Below are 20858 nucleotides of genomic sequence, written 5' to 3' on the forward strand. Positions count from 1 at the left end.
ATTCTCAAAGGAAACGGCAGCGTTGTAGATGGTGTGTCTCCAGGCCTCCCGATCTGAGGCCAGAGTAGACCAGTTAAGATGATCAATGTGGCCGAGGTTGAGATGTTGTTTCAGGGAGTCCTTGTGTCTTTTCTTCGGGGCTCCTCTCTTGCGGCAGCCAGTGGCAAGTTCACCATAGAGCAAGATCTTAGGGAGGCGGTGGTCCTTCATCCTGGAGATGTGCCCTGCCCATCGCAGCTGCGTTCTCAGTAACATGGCCTCAATACTTGTGACTGCTGCTTGTTCTAAAACAGATGTATTGATCGCATAATCTGACCAGCGGATGTTTAGGATTGTACGGAGGCAGCGTTGATGGAACCGTTCTAGGATACGCAGGTGGTGGTGGTAGATGACCCATGATTCAGAACCATATAAGAGAGTAGACAACACTATGGCTTTGTAAACACTGATCTTGGTGCTTTTCTTCAAGTGTTTATTACGCCATACTCTTTTGTGGAGTTTTCCAAAAGCACTATATGCCTTTGCTGACCTGTTGTCTATCTCTCCATCAATCTTACCATCTGAGGAGATGAGGCTACCTAGGTAAGTAAGCTGCTGGACTGATTTAAGCTCTGACTGGCCAATGGTGATATGGGGATGATGGAAGGCTTCCTGAGGAGCAGGTTGATGGAGAATTTCCATCTTCTTTAAGCTGACTTCCAACCCAAAGAGCTCAGCAGCATCTGCAAAGCAGGATGTTAAACGCTGCAGAGCTGCTTCTGTGTGGGCGACAAGGGCGGTGTCATCAGCATAAAGCAGCTCCCAGACAAGATGGTTTAGGGTCTTAGTGTGGGCCTTCAGTCACCTTAGGTTGAAAAGGCTTCCATCAGTACAGTATCGAATGTAAATACCGTCCTGATCATCGAGGTCTGCCGTGGCCCTTTGGAGCATCATGCTGAAAAAGGTTGTGAATAGGGTTGGAGCAAGAACTCATATCATCCCTTTCCATAACACAACATATAGAAGGTGCAGATAAGAGGCCTTCACTCTCTTCGCTCTTCCAGTGGCTGAAGATGACAGGTCCCTCTCGCAGACGATTTTGCTTGTATAGGCCAAAGGCTGCCTGCTCTGACCTGCCGTTATCTCCGTTCCATTCGGGAGGCATGGGGAGTTAGTTCTACTGTCCCATTCAGGGAAGTATTTAGTTTGTTTTTTTGTATTTATTTGCTAGCTCTCTATTGAAGGTGTATATTTAGAAGATATTTGTTTTTAGTTCTTTTATCCCTTCTTCCCCCTCCCTTTTCCCTTTTTCCCCCTCGGGGGCTCCCTATTGTGTATAATATATTCAAATTGTATATATAATTGTAAATATATGTGATATATATATATTTGATATAATCCCGTTTCGTTTCAACTTCTTTCAGTTTTTTTCCTGTGGTTTGTTTTTTTTCCTCGCTTAGGGAGAGCAGGAGGGAGGAGGAGACAGCCTGGACTTGGCAGGAGAGCCAGGCCAAACGGATACACATGCTTTATCAAAGAATAAAATATGAATTTTTAACTGGGAAGAAGTATTATATAAAGAAACACACACTACTGAAGTGGGAAACAGTTTACAAAGAAATTCAAATTTTGCTAGGAAAAATAAGTAGCCTAGAAGAATAAATACAAACCTTATGTAGTAAATGCATTAACATTTTTCTAAATAAGTGTAATTAAGGGTAATTTGGGTGTTTTTGAAAGCTGTTGACTTGAAGAATTATAAAAACCTTCAATTATGACAAATGGTGTACATAGAATATTTAAATGATTTATTCATACTTTCGCTGGATATGGTGAAGTTAGTATTAATCCCACCCAGCTTTTTTACTTAGTAGAAAAAAAAATAATTATTATATTCTTTTTTTAATAAAGATATAAAATTGAGATTGAAATGTTTAAGAAGACTCATCAACTTCACAAGAATACAACATTCTAAACTGGAAGAGCTATTAAAAAATATTTACTAAAATTGCTATTAAAAATTAAAGAAATGCCATAATTTACTTTGCTAACAAAATAATTGTAGAGTTCACAACACTTGTGGTAACTATACCACAATTAAATTAGCAAAGAAATTAAAAAGAAAGCCACAATGGAAACATAAAACTGAACTCATCAAAAGTTGATATGCAGGATATTGAAACCATTTTTACAAGGGGAAGATCTCTTTCTACAACACTCCGGTGTCTGAGAGAAGCGGCCACCAAAAACCTCAAACGACAACACCTAGATGAAAATACAGCCTCCTGCACTAATTCGGCAATGCAAGTGTTTTAAAAGCTTCCTCATTTACTATATCGAACAGCCTGCCCAATACTACATGCTGGTAAACCCAAGTCAAGATAAACAGTTCATAGAATCAGAGAATATCTCAAGTCCAAAGGAATCCATAAGGAGCATTGAGTCCAACATCCTGCTCCTTATAGGACTGCCTAAATTTAAACCATATGACTAAGAGCATCATCCAGGTGCTCCTTGAACTCTAATAAGCTTGAGGCTGTGACATCTTCCCTGAGGAGCCTCTTCCAGTGATCGACTACACTCCAGTGAAGAGTCTTTTCCTAATGTCCAACCTAAATTTCCTCCCATGCAGATTCATTTCGTTCACTTGTGTTCTAATGCTGTCCACCTTGAGGAAGCTGTAGACTGTGATGAGATAACCCTTGGGCTTCTCTTCTCCATTCTGAACCAACTAAGTAACCTCAGCCACTCCTCATAAGTCTTGTCCTGAAGAGCTTTCAGGCATTGTAATAATTTGATGTTCTTTCTATATTGAGATACCCAAATCTGCACCAGGGGACGCCGAGGTGGGATCACTCTAGTGCAGTGAAGAACAGGACAGACACCTTTTCTTGACCAGCAGGTGATGCTGTGCCTGATGCACCTCAGGACAGGGTTGGACTTTTTGGCTACCAAGGCACACTGCTGACTCGTATTCAAGTTGCCATTGACCCGAGCCTCAAGATCTCTCCATGGGGCTCCTATCCAGCCTCTTGTTCCCCAATTTGTACACACTTGCTCTTGTTAAACTTCTAAGTTGGTTGTCTCTTGATGGCAGCAATTATCAGTGATCTTTTCCAATCTCTTCCTGTATTTTAGCCCATGTACAAAATCAGGAAAAAAAAAACAACCAACAAACCAAAACCAAAAAGAGCTTTTTTACTTAAAAATTGTCTAGTGTTCTTAGAAACAGTAGAAAGAAACTGTGTACTTAATCTGTAATTTACTGTGAAACATTAAGCACTGTGGGGAGTGTTCCGCTCTTGGATGTGAAAGGCAGAGCTTGATCATTGAAGTTTTCATTTTCTGCATGCATAACACTTTAATATCTTATGTAATCGCAATGTATTTTCAAATAAACCTTTTAAAAAGAGTTTCTAAGCAGCAGGGAAAAAAAATACATTACAGGAAATAGACTACAGAACAGCAACATTAATTTATAGAAAACATTTAATAGTTTGAAAAGAGGAGTACTTTTCATTAAAAACTAGGAAAGATATACAGAAAAAAATGGCAGGGAGAAACAGAAATAGATAAGCAGATATCTCATATTCAATAGATTATGTATAAAAGCAACCCTACAGCAAATTTTTGTAGATTTACTGTAGAGATCTACACTGAGAGCACACCTAGAATAAAGCCAGTTCAGATACAAACAGCAATTAAAACCATAAGCACACCACTCTTAAATGCAGACCATCTGTCACCTTTTTATTTGTACTGATGAGCAAAAGATAGCTCTTCTCTTAACATGTCTTTCTGAACTATACTCCAGACACAACCTTGTGATGCTTAATCTGCCAATTTAACCTTCAATTTGACCACAGGTTTTGTTTTGTTTTCCCACTATGTTTTTAATTTCTTTGTTACTGTCCAGCTTCTTTGTGTTTGAGCATTTGAGTTCCTTCAATGTTTCTGTGTTTTACAACAAACAATACCTTTTCTCATCTTTAATCTCCCATGTGCCAACCAACCACCTGCTGGTCCCGTGTTGTTTCTTGCTGTTCAAGAATGAGCTAATTGAAAGGGAAACTGCTATTCTTATAAACTAATGAAAAAAGTTTTAACTTCTTTCTTCCTTAAGAACAGCTTTTTTATTTTTATAGTCCCACTTTATGAAGATAAAAATTATTAATTCAAATTACCCTGAAAATGAATCTTTTTTACATTAAATTCCAAGTTTTAGAATGTGTTAACTGAAATTAAATTTCAATTAATCAGAAATTTTGATTAATTCACTTTCAGATGCTGCTTATTTAACCTTGGTTATATCCACAAAATGTGAATATGAAGGAAGTAATTTTGTTTGTCATCTCTTCTTCAGAATGAAATTAGTGGTGACAGTTAATTGCTGTATTAAAATTGTTTCTTTTGTACTGAAATCATTTGTTAAAAAGACTTTGAAAAAACAAAGTCTAGATTCCACTTAATTTAAAATTTAGTTGTTTCCAAAAAACATGATATAACTTGTCATGATTAGAATTATTTTTTTTGTTAGAAAAAGAATGGGAGGAGGGTAATGGGGACACTTCCTAGCAGCAGAAGATCTACATACTCTTAGACGTGTAGAGAAATCCCTCACATAAAATCCAGAAGGATTCAGTACATATATTTGCAGAAACATTGTCAACAATCTCTAATATTTCATTACCTTTTGTGAAAAAAATAAGGGTCTAATATTAACAGTAAATAAAAAATGTCATGTAAAGGTAAATCTTGTGAACTCAAAAAAGCCTCCATAAAGCTTTTCAATGGATGAATAAATAGGAGATTAGAAAGTAAAATGTTCAGCTTTCCTGGATAGGTTTTAAAACCTAACCTGGAATGCACTTTTTCCACTAGTTTGGTTCTTCACCTAGCAAGCATATTGATTGTACTGAAATGAGGATAAAGATCAAAACATCTAATCTCACTTTTGCTCTCTAAACACTTGAGTTTTGATCCAAAGATTATGCAAATAAATTGCAGCCCCAATGGCACTGTTATTTCATTCATAATCATTCATTCATTCATTCAGAGCCGTATACAACTTGTGCAAAGTACTACATCTACTAAAATGAAGTTTCATTTCAAAGAGTGATATTGAAAATGGAATCAAGGTACCTGATAATCTCCATATTAAATGCTTCAGTTACAGAAATTAAACATATTTTTACTCTTCAAAACTGTAGTAACTAGTAATTAGAACTCTATCCCAAGGGAAAATTATGTTTTAGTGTCATGTGTCTCTTTTGACATTTTTCGGTCAGGGAAAGAAACTAAGTGGATAGACAGACACAGTAACATTTCAGTTATGTCATTTTCATTAAAAGATAATACAAGTACAATAAAATATTATCATCCTGGACATCTGGATGACTGAATTGCCACTAAATGTGCCTGACCTGTAAGACACTTTATTATTGCAGTCTAAATATGTATGCTAAAAGGATCCTGGCTAAGGTCAAAGAAGTAACATGAGAGCCGTCATTTGTATTTCTCCTTTCCACTTGCAATGTGGTTTGGTTCTGATGCTCACACTTTCCTCTATGAAGACTGACATAAGAGGTTGTTCTACAGCATCAGTAGACATAATAAGAATGGCTCTAGAGGTTGAATCAAAGACTGTTCTTGACCAGCATCCTGAATCCAATAGTTGCCAATAAAGTGTGCACAGAAAAAGTAAAAAAAGAAAGACTCAAATACTCAAGCACATGCTGTCTTACTTCCAGATATCCTCAGGTCAAAAGTTTCTGAGAAAAAGTGTAAATTGCTCAAGTAGTACATTTTCAGTAGGTGTCTTGGAGACTCTAAGCAGAGTTGCCACTTCTGGGAATGATGCTTCAAAGTTCAGTAGACTATTCATGGGTCTCTCTTAACTGGATTAGAACAATATAATTCCTGTATCCTGAGTGGATGGAAAGAAAAGTCAATCCAAAAGAGCATGTGTTCCAAATGTTGATTCCAGTAACCTACACAGAAATCTCAGAGCTGGCTGGAACTGGCTCTGTCCAGCACGGGAGCAGCTTCTGATATCTTCTCCCAGAAGCCACTTCTGCAGCCCCTTCTACTACCAAAACCTTTCTACATAAACTAAATTCATTCCATTCCTTGCCTTTGTGAATCACATATTTAAAATTAGCATTAAAATATACATTCATAGCACAATCTAAAATCTTCACAAACTTCACTTACATCAGCAAAAGAATTCTCTCAACAAAAAACAAAATAACATCATCACAACACTGAAAAAGGTGGACAACTCATGCCCACTTCATCCCTCTTCCCTTCATCCAAAATTAAAACAACAAAAATTCCCCACCATTTTGAGTTCATGTTTTACCCATTGCTTCTCCCAATTTCTATCCTTATGTCAAATTCCTTGAAAGCTCCACATTGGGTGCCAAAAAAGACTTTAGTGTGTTGATGTTAGATGGCTGCCAGGTGCTCACCAAGCCGCTCTCTCACTCCTCCTCAACCGAACAGGGGAAGAAAATAGGAACTCTTAGGCTGAAATAAAGGCAGTTTAATCAGAGCAAAGGCCACACATTGATGCGAAGGAAAGCAAAAAGATTTATACCCTACGTCGCATAAGCTGGTGAGCTCCAGCCACTTCCTAGGAAGTAGGGCCTCAGTACACATAGCAGTTGCTTCAGAAGATAAATGCCTTAGTAAAAAATGCCCCCTTATATTCATGCATAATTAGACACTGTTACTTTTTGGTCTATGTTTGGCCCAGTCACCTGCGAGAGTCTGTGTATTAGGGAGGGTTCGAGACATACTGAAGCTTGAAAACCAAGACACCTTTGGAGCTCAATAAAACAGATATTTATTACAAAAAGTGGCTGACATAAACAGGTACCCGGGAGAAGGAGAACACCAAAGTGGAAAATACGACACTCTACTCACTTAGGTGTCATTTATGAGATGATCTTACCCACTCCAGAAACTATAAAACCCTCTGCAGCAGCAGCATTTTCCGGAGGGTTAGCAGGCTCCCACGATAGCAGGCGTCCCTGCTAAAGGCAACTTGATCCTTCGTGTAGAGCAAGCTCCCCAAATGGAAAACCTATCTGCCTTTATACAATCAATGAGCACCTCTGCCCGGGAGGTGTGGCCAGTACCGCCCTGACAGAGGTTCTCAATCCCACCCTCTTGGTTTTGTAAGTTCATCCCTTCAGCACATGTGTGAGAACTTCAGAAATCCCCTAACGCACGCGCAGTATGCTTTTGGGGTCTTTTCTAATTGAGTCAGGGGTCGAGCTTTCCTCCCCTCCTCTTCGATTTCTCCTTCAAATGCCCTTGGCAGACAATGAACCAATAGTAGAACACCAATTAAAATAGTTTATTCAGAAGTTCTCCCTCCAAGGACGAATTCTCTATTTTATCAGTGAACTTGGTAGGGAGAATATAAACTACTACAGGTGGCTGGGGCCAAACACAGACCAAAAAATATCAACGTTCCCGCTACAGTCTGTTCTTTTCCTGCCAAGTTATGAGAAAACAAGAACTGATGAACGGACACTTTGTCCTTGACAGGAAACATCTTGTGTAAGCTGAAATTAATTGGGGCCTGGCTGTTGGCTGACAGTTCTTCAATGACAATTCAAGGAGAAAGAGAAGAGGAGGGTGATGAAGTAGTGACCCCAGACTCACTAGGAGAGACCCTCGATGTGCAGCATGCAGGCACAGGGGCCTTTCCAATGTATCCGTGCATGTGTGGGAGGGAAACCACTTACATAACGGAGGGCGGGACTGGAGACCTCTAACTGGGTGGTGCTGGCCACATGCGCCCAGGTAGATGTCATGGACTGACTTTTTGAAAAAGCAGACAGCTCTTGCTTGGAGCAGAAAGCATGCTTTACCTCTGAGGGCAGTGTTTCCTGTAGGGACGCCTGCCAGAGTGTTTTAGCCTGCCAATGCTCTGAGTATGAAGCTACTGCTATTGGGAATTATAAGCATTCTGGCATTCGGTATGTACAGCAGCTGTGGATAGCGCATGGGTGAGTGGGGGTTGTCTTGGGTTTTGTTTTCTTGTCCTGTCTCTCGGGTTTTTTGTTTCATTTGTTACTTCTTTGTAATAAAGTTTGTTTTGTTGAACTTTGAACAGTGTTATTGTTTCAGTTCAGCAACCTCCTGGTAACACCCCTCTCCTTCTTCTTCCTGTATTCTTTTGTTTTCCTTTTTTCTTCTTTCTTCCTTTTTTTATTCTTTTTTTTTTTTACTTTTCTTTTGCTCTGTTCTGCACTGGTGTGGCCTCACCTTGAATATTGTCAAAGGAAGGCAATGAAGGTGCTGAAGGGCCTTGAGGGGAAACTGTATGAGGAGTGGCTGAGGTCACTTGGTCTGTTCAGCCTGGAGGAGACTGAGAGGAGACCTAATTGCTGTCTACAACTTCCTCATGAGAGGAAGAGGAGGGACAGGCACTGATCTCTTCTCTGTGGTGACCAGGGACAGGACCCGAGGGACTAGCGTGAAGTTGTGTCAGGGAAGGTTTAGGTTGGGAATTAGGAAATGGTTCTTCCCCCAGAGGGTGGTTGAGCACCGGAACAGACTCCCCAAGGAAATGGTCCCAGCACTAAGCCTGAGAGAGTTCAAGAAGCTTTTGGACAATACTCTCAGGTACATGGTATGACTGTTGGGGATGGTCCTGTGCAGGGCTGGGAGCTGGACTCAGTGATCCTTGTGGGTCCCTTCCAACTTGGTATATTCTATGTTTCTGTTATTCTTTTTCCTAGTTTTTATCGCTAAACAAAGTCATATGGTATGGAATATCCTTTTGGCGAGTTTCAGTCATCTGTCCTGGCTGTGCCCCATCCCAAAGTCTTGTCCACTCCCAGCCTTCTTTTTTGCAGGGGTGTGGAGGTGATTTGGAGAGACATCTCTATGCTTGGGAGCACTGCTCAGTGGTAGCTGAAACACTGGGGTCATACAAACACTGTTCTATCTACAGATACACAGTACGTCACTATGAGATCTACTGTGGGGAAAGTCTCCCAGCCAGACCCAATAAAAAAAGGAAAACTTGTGTGAAATGAAGCAATTCCAAAGCCTGCATATGAAGTTGTTGGCAGAACTGCTCACTACCAGTGAGAATTTTTTTTTATTTTGACAAATCTGCACAATGTTGAGAATATGTTATCCTCAGGCACTTAACACAGCATATGTAAAACAAGTAGACTACGACACTCCTCTTAGACACACATATTCTTATTTTACTACAAACTGTGTTCAGGCTACCACTGAAGTTCTTACCATTAGTAGTATCAGGAAGTCACATCTTGGTATGAGACTATGATCTGTATTTTTAATATAAGATAAAAAAATATGTCATGAAATGAACTCAATAAGATTAGGTAGCTGTATGAAAATCTTTTCTGCCTTACTAGATAATGGTTAAATTTGTGCAGGAATCAAGCACATGGATGTTTTAGAGGTCATATGTAACTTAGAGGTCAGGTGCAACTCTTATCTATGAAGGATTAACCAGCTTTCCAAGAGTATTAGCTTCTGAGCTCTGGGTCATACTTTCATCAGTTTTGTAAGGTTCAAAACGTAAAGTGGACTGAGGTGTCAATAATAAAACTCTTACAGAGGCAGTTGGGTTCCAGAGGGAAGATGGATTTGTGGGGGTCTAAGGCACCATACATAAGAACCTTCAGCACACCTTCCACTTTCGGCTCTTATACTCTCAATTCACATCTTGTCAGATTAATGCATCATATAAAAAGATCAGTCATGCTTATGAACCTGCTCTTTTGTGTGAGCCCTGATGATCACTATGTCCCAATTTTTACAAGGTCTTCCAAAGTTTATGTATAAATATTCCTTGTTCAAAGACATGATCAGCTACAGAAGTGTTGCTGCAGAAAAATATTTGCTTCTTTGTTAGCAATGGTCCAGTGGTAAAGTTTATGAAATTTATAACCCTTTTTCTTTTATTTTTCTTTTCTTATGCTTGCTTCATGGGTGCTTTTCCATTATGATAGAAATTGTTGGGTTAGAAATTGTTGGGTTTTTTCTTCTAAGACAACAGGAATCAAATGGAAGGCTGATGCTTTATGACACATCTGTGTATCGGACCAACTTGTCTCTGTCTCTTCTCTTCCTGTTAGGAACTGCAGTAAGCAGTCCCAGGACACTAGAGTACAGACTCCCACTGTACTTTTGCAATTCATTTTACTTCTCCCTACTATGTGACCTCTTATTACCTTCCAGAACATGGTGCCTTCATTGCAGATCAGAAGAGACTTCCCAAGAAATCTGTTCTTCAGCTTCACAATTCCTTTCATCATTGCATAAGACTTTCATTTGTTTGAGGACTATAATCATGTTGCCTCTTGTTCCTCTCTCTGAACAACTATGGTCCATTTATTCTTTCCCTAAAGTTCAGTTGCAGTTATCTTGGATCATGCCTTTTGCTCTCCACCAGACATTCTCCAAGGACTCCACGTATTTTTGAAATTAGGGACTTAAAAGTAGATTCAGGCCTTCAGCTAGGTTTTGCTTTGTGGGCCAAGTAAAGAAATACTAGGTCACATGAAGAGATGGGTTTTTAATATCTGACACTTGAAACACTAGCATGGGAACTTGTGCTTTGACAGACGTTCATGTATATGTTCATATATATAGTTGCATTTTGTCTATTATCTTAAGTTTTACTTTAGCACAAACATCTAGCTCATCTGTTCTGTGCATTCTCCCTAACATCACAATTAAAAGCCTGTAAACAATCCATTTAAAGCAGAAAGCTGGTGGTCAGGCACTCTTTTACCCAAAGAAACAAGTGACTCTGAATTTCTTCCTCTAACATATACAACAAAAAAAAAAGAACTGGCCCTAACCCAATTGTCAGGCTTTGATTCAGGAAGGAAGACTTTCCAAGGCAGGAGTTATCTATCAAAAAGGCAGTCCCATACTCAGGGAAATATATGTGATCTAAAGCTCATAGAGTGTGAAATCAAAGGTTGTGAATGGCTACTCAAGGGAAACGAAATACATTTCTATGTGGTTGCAGTACAAATGGTGTTGGTAATAGGTTGTGGCAGGACAAAGGGCAACTGAATTAAATACCAAGATCTAGCACGTTAGCTTTACTTGATCAAAGAAGTGCAAGATAGCACACTGACATTATGAAAATTATCTCTTTAACTTTTCTGTACTAAGTCACTGATTATCACTTTACTTTGTCTTCATCTCATCAATTTATCTGATAGAAAGAGTTCATCCAAGAAATACCAGGAGGGAGCTCTGACTATATAATTATTCTGGTTGAAGACTCTTTTCTAACAGATTCATACTGTGAAGGACTAATTCCTTTATAGCAAATGCTGTCATCCAGGTAGCAGGTTAAGTACTGACAAATGTTCACTTTACCTGTGGTTTTTGAAGACCTCAAATTACAGCTATAATATAGTCCATTCAGTGATATCTTCAAAACACTGAATGTAATGGAAGACAATAGTATATAGCAGTTATGTGATCATTAATCAGTCTTGTTTAAACTACGGATTTTAAAGAAAGATAAATATCTTTCTATGTTAAGTCTGAGTAAGGTTCGGAGTGATTAAATATTGGTTTTTCCTTGGGTTTATGTTTTTTTTAAAGAGTACTTGGTTCACTATTCATGAAATTCTGGACCAGAAATAGCAATTTCAAGAGCAATTACTTTAGCAAAGCATATTAGTAACTATGTCTGTATTTATGCAAACAAAGGATCTGTTATATATGAATCAAAGTCGAGAAAAAGATTTCTAGTAATACTACACTTCTTATAGTTCTTGTTAAACTGATATATTGTTACACTTAGTTTAAATATATTGAAATACTTCTGTAGATCTCTAAGGTATAAGAGTCAGTTCTTGCTTATATTATCACTCCTATAAATAGTCAGGAAAGGAGTTAAGGAAATGTTATAGTTCGGCTATGAAATCTTTATTTTATATGTTCTAATTTAATATAATATAAATTTAATATACTATAAATTTAATATATAATTTAATATACTATAAATTAATTATGTTGACATATCTAAAACAGTGTGTAGGTATATATATTTCTCTTTAATATAGCAAAGCAAATTAAATAGTGTCCTATGACTACCAAAACTTTATGGTTCAATATAGTAATAAGGACATTGTTTTAATATATTTCAATGGGACAGCAAAAGTCCAGTGTTTATCAAAAGAGTTTCGCTATTAATACATTGACTGGGAAGTTAGAAATATAGAATTAATACATAAGGTTTGTGCTATATAGCATCTTAGAGAAAGATTACCATGTTAATGGATGAATGGAATTCTACCAGCATGTATATCACCCAGTGCAGCATAGTTAGTATACAAAATCAGTGCCAGAAAACTATCTTTGTAATCGTGGGGTAGAAGCTCTTACAACAGTGTCAGTATAAGATCCATTATTATTCTTTTTTCTTTCTTTCTTTTTTTTTTTTATACTCTCATTTAAAATCCATATTGCAAAATTAAAAAAGAATTAGGAGACCCTTATAAACTGGTAATATGAAAATTTCTGAATGAGATTTGATTGCCTTTCCATTAAAGAAAATAGCAGTGTCTTAACAATCCTTCATGTAGTCATCTTTACAATTTTCAGAAGATGCATTAATACATCATTTACTCATGAGGTGTTAGACCGCAGTGTTTGCAAGATTTTATGGTATTATCTATTAAGTTATGTTCCAGTATTCTGACACAAATACAACATAAATAAAAAGGTACCAAAAGAAAGATGACATTGTGCATGATGCTTTGTTTAATTAAAAAAATTTTTGGGGAAAACAAGTAAATGAATAAGTAAATGAATTGGTGCATCAATTTAATCAAATTCCTTTTTCCATAAACTCCTGCAAAATAATGCTATCTGCAAAATCCTGTCATTTAAATACCTTACAAATTAAAAATTTAAATTGTCCCGCTTAAAAGGAAATATAATTTTAGCATAGTCTTACTCATTTTTTTTATCTGTCTCAGCTCTTAAATAGTGAAAAAACTGTTTTGGGTCTCACCAATAAAATATCATAGTTGTCACCCAAATATCTTAGTTATTCAGTTTACCATCCACTGCTCATTGTTCTCCCAACTCTCTTTTCACCAGTAAAATAATAATAATGAAAAAACTTCAGGAAGACTCCAAATAATTCTCTTAGTAGAGTAAACTGAAGAAAAATTCAGCCATGGAGAATTTCTGATGGTGTCTCTAAACCTGAGTAGCACAGTGTCCACTGCACAACTGACTAAGCAGAACTTCATGAAGACCATCTTCAAGCTCTGAACAGCCTATTTGTCTGAAGTCACATAGTAAATTACTTATTTCATGTCTTTGCTGCTTCTGCACTTTGATTGTCTTTTTACTCCACTGGAATGTGCTTTGCACATATCCTCTGGACATTTGGTAGAACAATTTGGCCGTAATACTTGGTTCTCTGAGTGCCATCCTTTTACAAATAGCTGTAACAGTACCATTTCTTAATAGCTACTATGAGTAGTAGTAGCAATTGTAAGTATGAGGTATTCCTTTTTCTTCTAGTCTCCATTCTATGTAACAACTTTTTAAGGGATGGTTTCTGTGACATCTATACAGGTTTTGTAAAGGTGGCGTAGAGATAAATCTTCTGGAAAAAAACAATTTCCTTGGTACTACTTCATGAAGAGTATTTTCTTTCCTGAATGCTCAAGAATTTGTTTTGTTGGTCTTCTGATTTTCCACTATGCCTAGAGGTTTAATGGAAAGGATTATTTCTTCCTACAAATCATTCAGAATAATAACAGCATGTTTCTTATAGAATGCCTGAATACTTTACCTGCCTCTTGAGAGTCAGTCCCAAATTTTCCTCACTTTATTTCAGAATTTTTGGTACTATTGGCATATTCTGGTATAATAGTAAATAATAATAATTCCTTCTACACTGTTTAGCTCCTGAAATCAACAGTTTCTGCTTATTATTTGGGGAATACTTTCCAATGCTACATTCTTTATGTCATCTGTGACAAAACAAGGTAAAAGCTAATTCTTCACCCCTCACACACACATACCACACAAACATTTCACAAATATTTGTATGGCAATGTCAAGGTATCCCTATTGTGTTAAAGTATGTGTCTTCTGAAACTACTCCTTACTGAACAGAAATGGGAGATTCCTAGATGCAATGGACTATCACTATGCAGTGGCTCTGCAAAGAGCATATTTTGAAGATAAACATGAGACAAAAAAAAAGACAAATGCAGAAGATTCAATCTCTAGAAATGTCATAAACTACACAATACCGAAAAATATCCCTAGAAAAATAGCTAAAGAAATTTTCAGAGCTGCTTACAAACACAGATTCTAGGAGTGATTCCCCAATGATATAAGTGAATTATATTTCAAAAACTGAAGGTTTGGTTTAATATAATCAAAATGATAATTTTTAGTCGTGCCATTATCGTGCCTTCTGTCATAAAGATGATGAGCATGTTTCCAAAATTAAAACTCTGATCTTAAGATAGGGGATCAATAGTTATTGTGAAATGGAGAGTGTGATAAACCTGACAAAGACATAACTGTAATAATGTTAAATGTGCCAAGGTTATTGAATGCTTTTCAAGATTCTAGTTATCCCTTTTAAATGTGCACTAATCCCAGAAAAGTTCTGAATCACTACAATTGCTTTTCAATATATACCACCTTTATGTAAGATCAGTACTGTGCAAGTCTTTTTACGGATCAATTTGAAAAGAAAATGTGACGTTTATTCAATTCATTTGTTTTAACGATTTGAGACACTGAATTTTATAATACTAAAAATTGGATTGTTGAAGTATCCATTTTCATGCCAGAATAACATTATTTTAGGGTAAAGAGAGGCTCGTGGGTTTCTTCGGGTAGGAAAAAAATGCATTTGTAAATGTTAGTTACAGGTGTTTTCTGATTAAACATACATAGTTACCACAGTATTAGAAAATGTCTTGCAAGACTGCTATACTGTTAACATAAACCATGTTTTTTTTGAGAATACATGATGGCACAAAATGATTTAAAATATAAATTTTTACGGTACTTTCAGAAAAGAAATAATGTTCTCATACAGTTAAATTATGTCTGTCTAGATTTCAATATTGACACTCATGAGCATAGTAGCTGAAAAAAAATTTAGACATTTTTTATTAGGATAAATGGATTTTCAGGTATCCAAAATACACACTCTAGAGCAAGGAATTTTTAAATCTGGAAAGTGGAATTTGTGTTTAATTTTTCTATTTATGCTACCACATGATGGCTGGAGACATACTCTTCCTCTCTCCTCTCTCCCCCCATTTATTTTTTTTTGTATTGCATTATCATTCTTGCTTGTATGGCTCTGGTCCTATACTGCACTCAACTACTAGAAATTAGATTTCAGCCATCAAGTCATTGATTTGCCTTGCCTTGAAATATGTTTCTGGGAATCACCACTATCCAGACACAGTAGTTCTGAGAATTAGATTGCAAAGCAGCAGGTCAAATAGGAACAGACAAATCAGAGTAGAGTCCATATCCAGAGCTATGAATGCTTCCTTCTTGCTCTGTAGAGAACATCTATTCAGCAGAATCTAGCACAGTCAGAATGTAGATCAGCTTGCAAATAAGCGTGTGGCAAAACCTCAGGTTTGTTGTATAAATAAGCCAATCTATAAACTAATTTGATGAGGATTATACATGAGCAGAAAATGCATCATGTAGGACAAATGCATTTTAAATAAGGATGCCAGAGTCTCTGAGTCCTTGACCAGAGACAGGAAGGATGCACACATTGCCTGTTTCTAATCACTAACGTGTCTGACTCTTTGTATAAGGATATTTTTCTTTGGTTGTTACAGAGTCAATCATATGTGCTCTCCAGGCACACAGAATGAGAAATTAGGGCTTTAGCTGGTAATACTAATGACATATTCACTTAGTATTTTGGAAAAGGAAGAAAGACATTAAGATTAATTTACTTGTGGTCAGTGTGACTGCTGCTCATTTCTGTATTCATTTTATGACACTTGGGTTCAGTATTTTTTCCTTCCAAAATTTTTGAAGATGTATCTTATTTTAGCCTCATCTGTAATTATCTCTAACATTAATATTCTGTATAATGTGTTTTATGTATTCTTTCTTCATATTATGTTCACCTTTATGAAATCATAAATTGGGCTTGGTTGCAATGTGATCATGCTGTGTTATGCCTATATTCTGTCTCCTGCATTATTTCTACAGCCTTTTAACTGTAATACCCTGCTACAGTACTTCTAAATCACTTTAACTCAAAATCAAATTACAAGAAAAAGCTAGGGAAAAAACCCCTCTCATTCTCCTGGATGATTCTGTTTGGTGCTTTCCCTTATAATATGTGGCAGTTTATTAATATAGTACATAGATTTTATAGCTTAGCTATGTTTCTTATAAATAAAGCAGATGAAAAATCCTACATGAATATAACAGTTTAATTATGCATTTAGAGAAACACAAGAATCCAAGAGATAAGCTTCTCATAAAAGTAATTCATTTACTGTGCACTTCTATGCTGTGATTTAACAAATAGATAAATAAAATAAAATTAAGCACTTTCATGGAATTTAGGATATAAAATAATTTTATGGCCCACTCATTAAAAGTTCATCACAAATTCAGTTCCCATGAAACACTGAAAGTTTTAGTGTTGGTACTGAAGTGAATATGAAAGTCTTCCATCTGTCAGGTAGGAAGTAATGTCTTTATTTGCAAAGTAGGCTGTGCCACAGGAGACATTATATGAGATAAAATTTGCAAATGGAAACAAAAAATCTTGAAATAATATTAAAATATAAGTAAAAATCAAATAGAATATATATAATGGTTTATCTCTGTATTTTATATACTTATATAATTACTAAAGTATTTAACGAAACATAATATAGAATCTATGCTGGTATATGTAAATAAGTGTATATACGTGTATGCTTTCAAAGGTTTTGCAAAAATATTAGATGATTCAGGATTTGTTCAAATAAGACAATGTGGGATCTTCAGTTATTCCAAGTACATTATATCTCTCCTGTAGTTTTTATTTAAACAGCCTTACTGCAGGATTTTCTTCTATGTGCTTCAAATGCAAATTCAGATGCAAATTGTCTAAACAATATGCCAAGATTAGCAGCAACCTCACATAGATTGTGCAAAAAGAATGTGTAATTTTCCCCAATTCCTTAATAAAACCACAAAACCCCTGAGCTTTCACTTGGCTGAATTTAAATCCCAGAAGAGAATTCTCAAGTCATTTGCAGTAGCTGATCAAAAGATTTATCTGAGTTATGTTCCCTCTCTTGACTCCCCCCCTCACAAACTCTGAACATCTTGTTCAGTGATGCAGAGGATAGCATAAAGTTATTCAGACTTCCATTACAGTTTACATCATCTTTGTTCTTGGCTTCCATGAATGGTACTCACCATTCAGCTACACAATTTTGAGGTCCTTCATGTTGCATAAAACTATGATGTATCTCTGATGATATGCAGCATCGGAGGAACTCATGCATTCATATTACTGCCTGGCATCACCTCTAAGTCACAGTTCCAGATGTGCTGCTAGAAGCTCTGTTATTTAGATTATAGAGAAGAGACGCATACAAGTCCTTTCTTCTTTTGACTAATAGCACAAACTTATCAAATCAGGGACATCTCACATCATGGTCTTGCCCAAAACTTCAGTTTTGTTGTTTTTAATGTACCCACATGAATCCAATCAATGACTTAAATATCTGGAGGAAAGCTTTTGAATGATTAAATGAAGGCAAAATACCACAATATCAAAACTCTTTTGTGTTTGTTTGGCCAAATCCCTGATTTTTTTCTCCAGGCTGCTTGTGATGCAGACAGGAAAGGAAGCAAGTATTCTTAGCCAGATGGGTTCTTATGGAATGCTGTAGTGGTTTGAACCAGGTTTTCCTCCTGAAACTAAGAAAATGGTAAAACCCCAGGGGGTGGTGACCCCTGGAAGTTTTGAAGTTTTGTCCAGTGGGCGCTTCTGCGAAATGTAAACATACCACAAGCAAACGGAAGAGAAGGTGAGTTGTAGTTTGGTTGTTTTAGAAGTGGTAGCCATATTCTGAGGCAGGAGCCCCCTGGGGGGCTTTGGCCCCCCAGCCCTCAGCGGGGGCCTGCGGGGACCTGGAACAGTATGAATCTGGGCTAGGTGCCTGCAGGTGACAGCTAAGAAAGTTTTCTCCACTGTGAGTGAGCAGAGACAGCAGCGGTAGAAGCAGTGTCCAGAACAGATGGCAGAGAACCAAAAGGATAAGAACGCAGCAGAGGCGACTTGCAACCAGGCAAGCAGGCAGAGATGTCTAATGAAGAGAGAGAGAGCCGAGAGAGCAGCAGGGAGAGAGGAAGCTGGGGTAAGAACTAGAATAAGACCCCATACCCCTCTGAGACCTGTGAGAAAGGAGGGAGATGGACTCCTATTAAGGAGAGGAGCCTTGGAGTGCTGCAGTACCAGAGAGAGAGGAGCTGAGAAGCTCAAAGACGTCCTGAAGCTGGACCGAGATGGAGAAAGAATGCGGGAGGGTTGACCTTGGCACCCCTCGCTGCTGCTGACAATCCTAGCAGCCTGAGACAGAACACAGGAGCTCTGGTAGAACTCTTGAGGCAAAGGCTTTCAACTGAATGCTGCCCAAGATGTTCTGACTCAGGGGTGAACCCCCCTGAGGAAGGGACTTTCACAAAGATGCCCCTGCATTTCGTAATATGCCTGTGGTGAAGCGAGTTTTGTCCCTACTGGCAGTCCACAGGTGAGACCTTTACTTGGAGTCGAAGGAGAGCCAAGAGGGGTGAAAGGAGACCCCCTTGTGTCTTGAAGACCCTCATTTGGAGATGACGGGCCAAGGGGCTTGGAGACTCCCTTGTGTGTATTGAGAAGAGATCCAGCTACAACAATCTAGTTACAGCTGCTGCATAGAGACAGAGAGACCTGCTGCCTTAGAGACATTGCTGCTCTGAAGAAGGGATCTGTCCTTCTTCCCTCCTGGACTTTTATTTGGAGGGGAGAAGAGATCTGATCCATTGTAAATACTTATGTCATGGTAGAGATAGTTAAGATCATGTGTATAATGTATTATAATATTTATTTATTTGTACAGTCATTGTAATATATTCCCTTTCCCCCATTCTGAGTCTCGTGTTTTGTCTGGAAAAAACACATCTTATACTAGGTTGAGATGGGGGAGGGGGCTTAGACTAGAGAATTAGGTGTTTTAGAGCTCTCAAACCATGACAAATACTAACTCCATTTTATGTGTTTTTCAGCTCTCATGAAAAATGAAACAAAAATCCAACACATTTACCTTTCTCTTTTAAATGTTATTTCACTTTATTCTTCCTCATTCTTCTACAACTCAAAAGCAGTTGTTGAATATTTCTGAAAGTCATGGTAGGTAAGAAATTTGGAACATTGTAACATTAGAGGTTATGAAGCAATTTAAACCAAAATAAAACTGTTGCCCACAAGAGTGACTAGCAGGGTTTCTTATATAAAATGAAAATGTGGTAGCAGTTGAGAGCCAACAACTGAGTAAAGGTGTCTTTTATATATTATTGAATTGAAACTATAGTGATGATTTGTCCAATGTTTGTATAGGCATGACTGCCACAGTTGGTGATTTTTGTTAATATGGATTTAGTTTTGTACATATAATAAATGCATAATTACTGTAAGACAAACATTTGTTCATTGCGGTAGGAATACAATAATTTAAGTTTAATCATATTGTGCAGACTCTATTTCCCCCCCAAAGTCAATAGAGTCAGTAGTAGTTCAGTATGACTGTTGGATATAGTTCAGTTATGTGAAGATAATAAGGATAAAAGTAACCCCTGCAGATTGGAGAGGCTGAGAACCTCAGATCACAATGCTTTCAATCACCATTTTAGAGAACCTACAGTACTGAACACCAGGCCCTTGATAATTCATTTACTTAGTGGCCCTGTCTAATGTGAACTGCACAGTGATGTAAGCTTAGCTGCTGGAACAAAATTTACAATGCAGCTACAAAACAAACCTTTTCCAAGTGAGCCAAAGTGTTCCTCTTTATAAAATAGTATTCACGTGTGGAATCAGCATTATTTTGATCAGTCTTTTTATAGATTAAGAGTATTTTCTTTTCTTCTCTTTTCTTTTTTTCAATGTGATAATTCTATTTGTGATTCTATTCTATATGTGATAATTCAACTTTTTCTTTCCTACTCTCTCTACTTCCTTTTCTTTGCTTCAGCCTTGTACTATTTGAGTTCTCTAACTCCTATAATTCCGTCCCCTCCTGGAAAGATGAATTAATGTATGGGAAACATAACTACTAGCACCAAGTAAAGTCAGAAAAGATTATCATTATGAAACAACCCAATGGTTTGGACTCAGATATTGAGTTTTTCACCCTTTGAGGTCCTGAACATATCATATTCTTCCACAAAAAGTTAGGATTACTAATTACTCTCTCATAAAATGAAGACATAAAATCCAACAATCCGGCTATATACAGAGCAGAAAGTTCGCTCCCTGACTTTTACTGGATATTCCTTTTCTCTGTCTTCAAAGACCTCACTAGTCCTTTTTGCCCCAGCACTATACTAGAATCTTTTATTTAGGACAATAGTAAAATGCACTTACTAATTCCTTGTCCAAGACAATGTTCTCCTAGGATCTTCTGCTCTGTATTTCTAAAATACAGATTCTTTTTTTCTGGATTTTCCCCCCCATGCATTTGATCATATTATACAATGCTTTTTCAGATTGTGTTGTGTGCTTCTTTCTGTTATATAGAATGGAGGCTACATCTCCCACCTTTTTTTCCCAGTTACAGGACAGAAAT

The sequence above is a fragment of the Pipra filicauda genome, unplaced genomic scaffold (assembly GCF_003945595.2).
Source record: "Pipra filicauda isolate LSUMZ 115617 unplaced genomic scaffold, ASM394559v2 scaffold113_size4260070_pilon, whole genome shotgun sequence".
Taxonomy (NCBI): Eukaryota; Metazoa; Chordata; class Aves; order Passeriformes; family Pipridae; genus Pipra; species Pipra filicauda.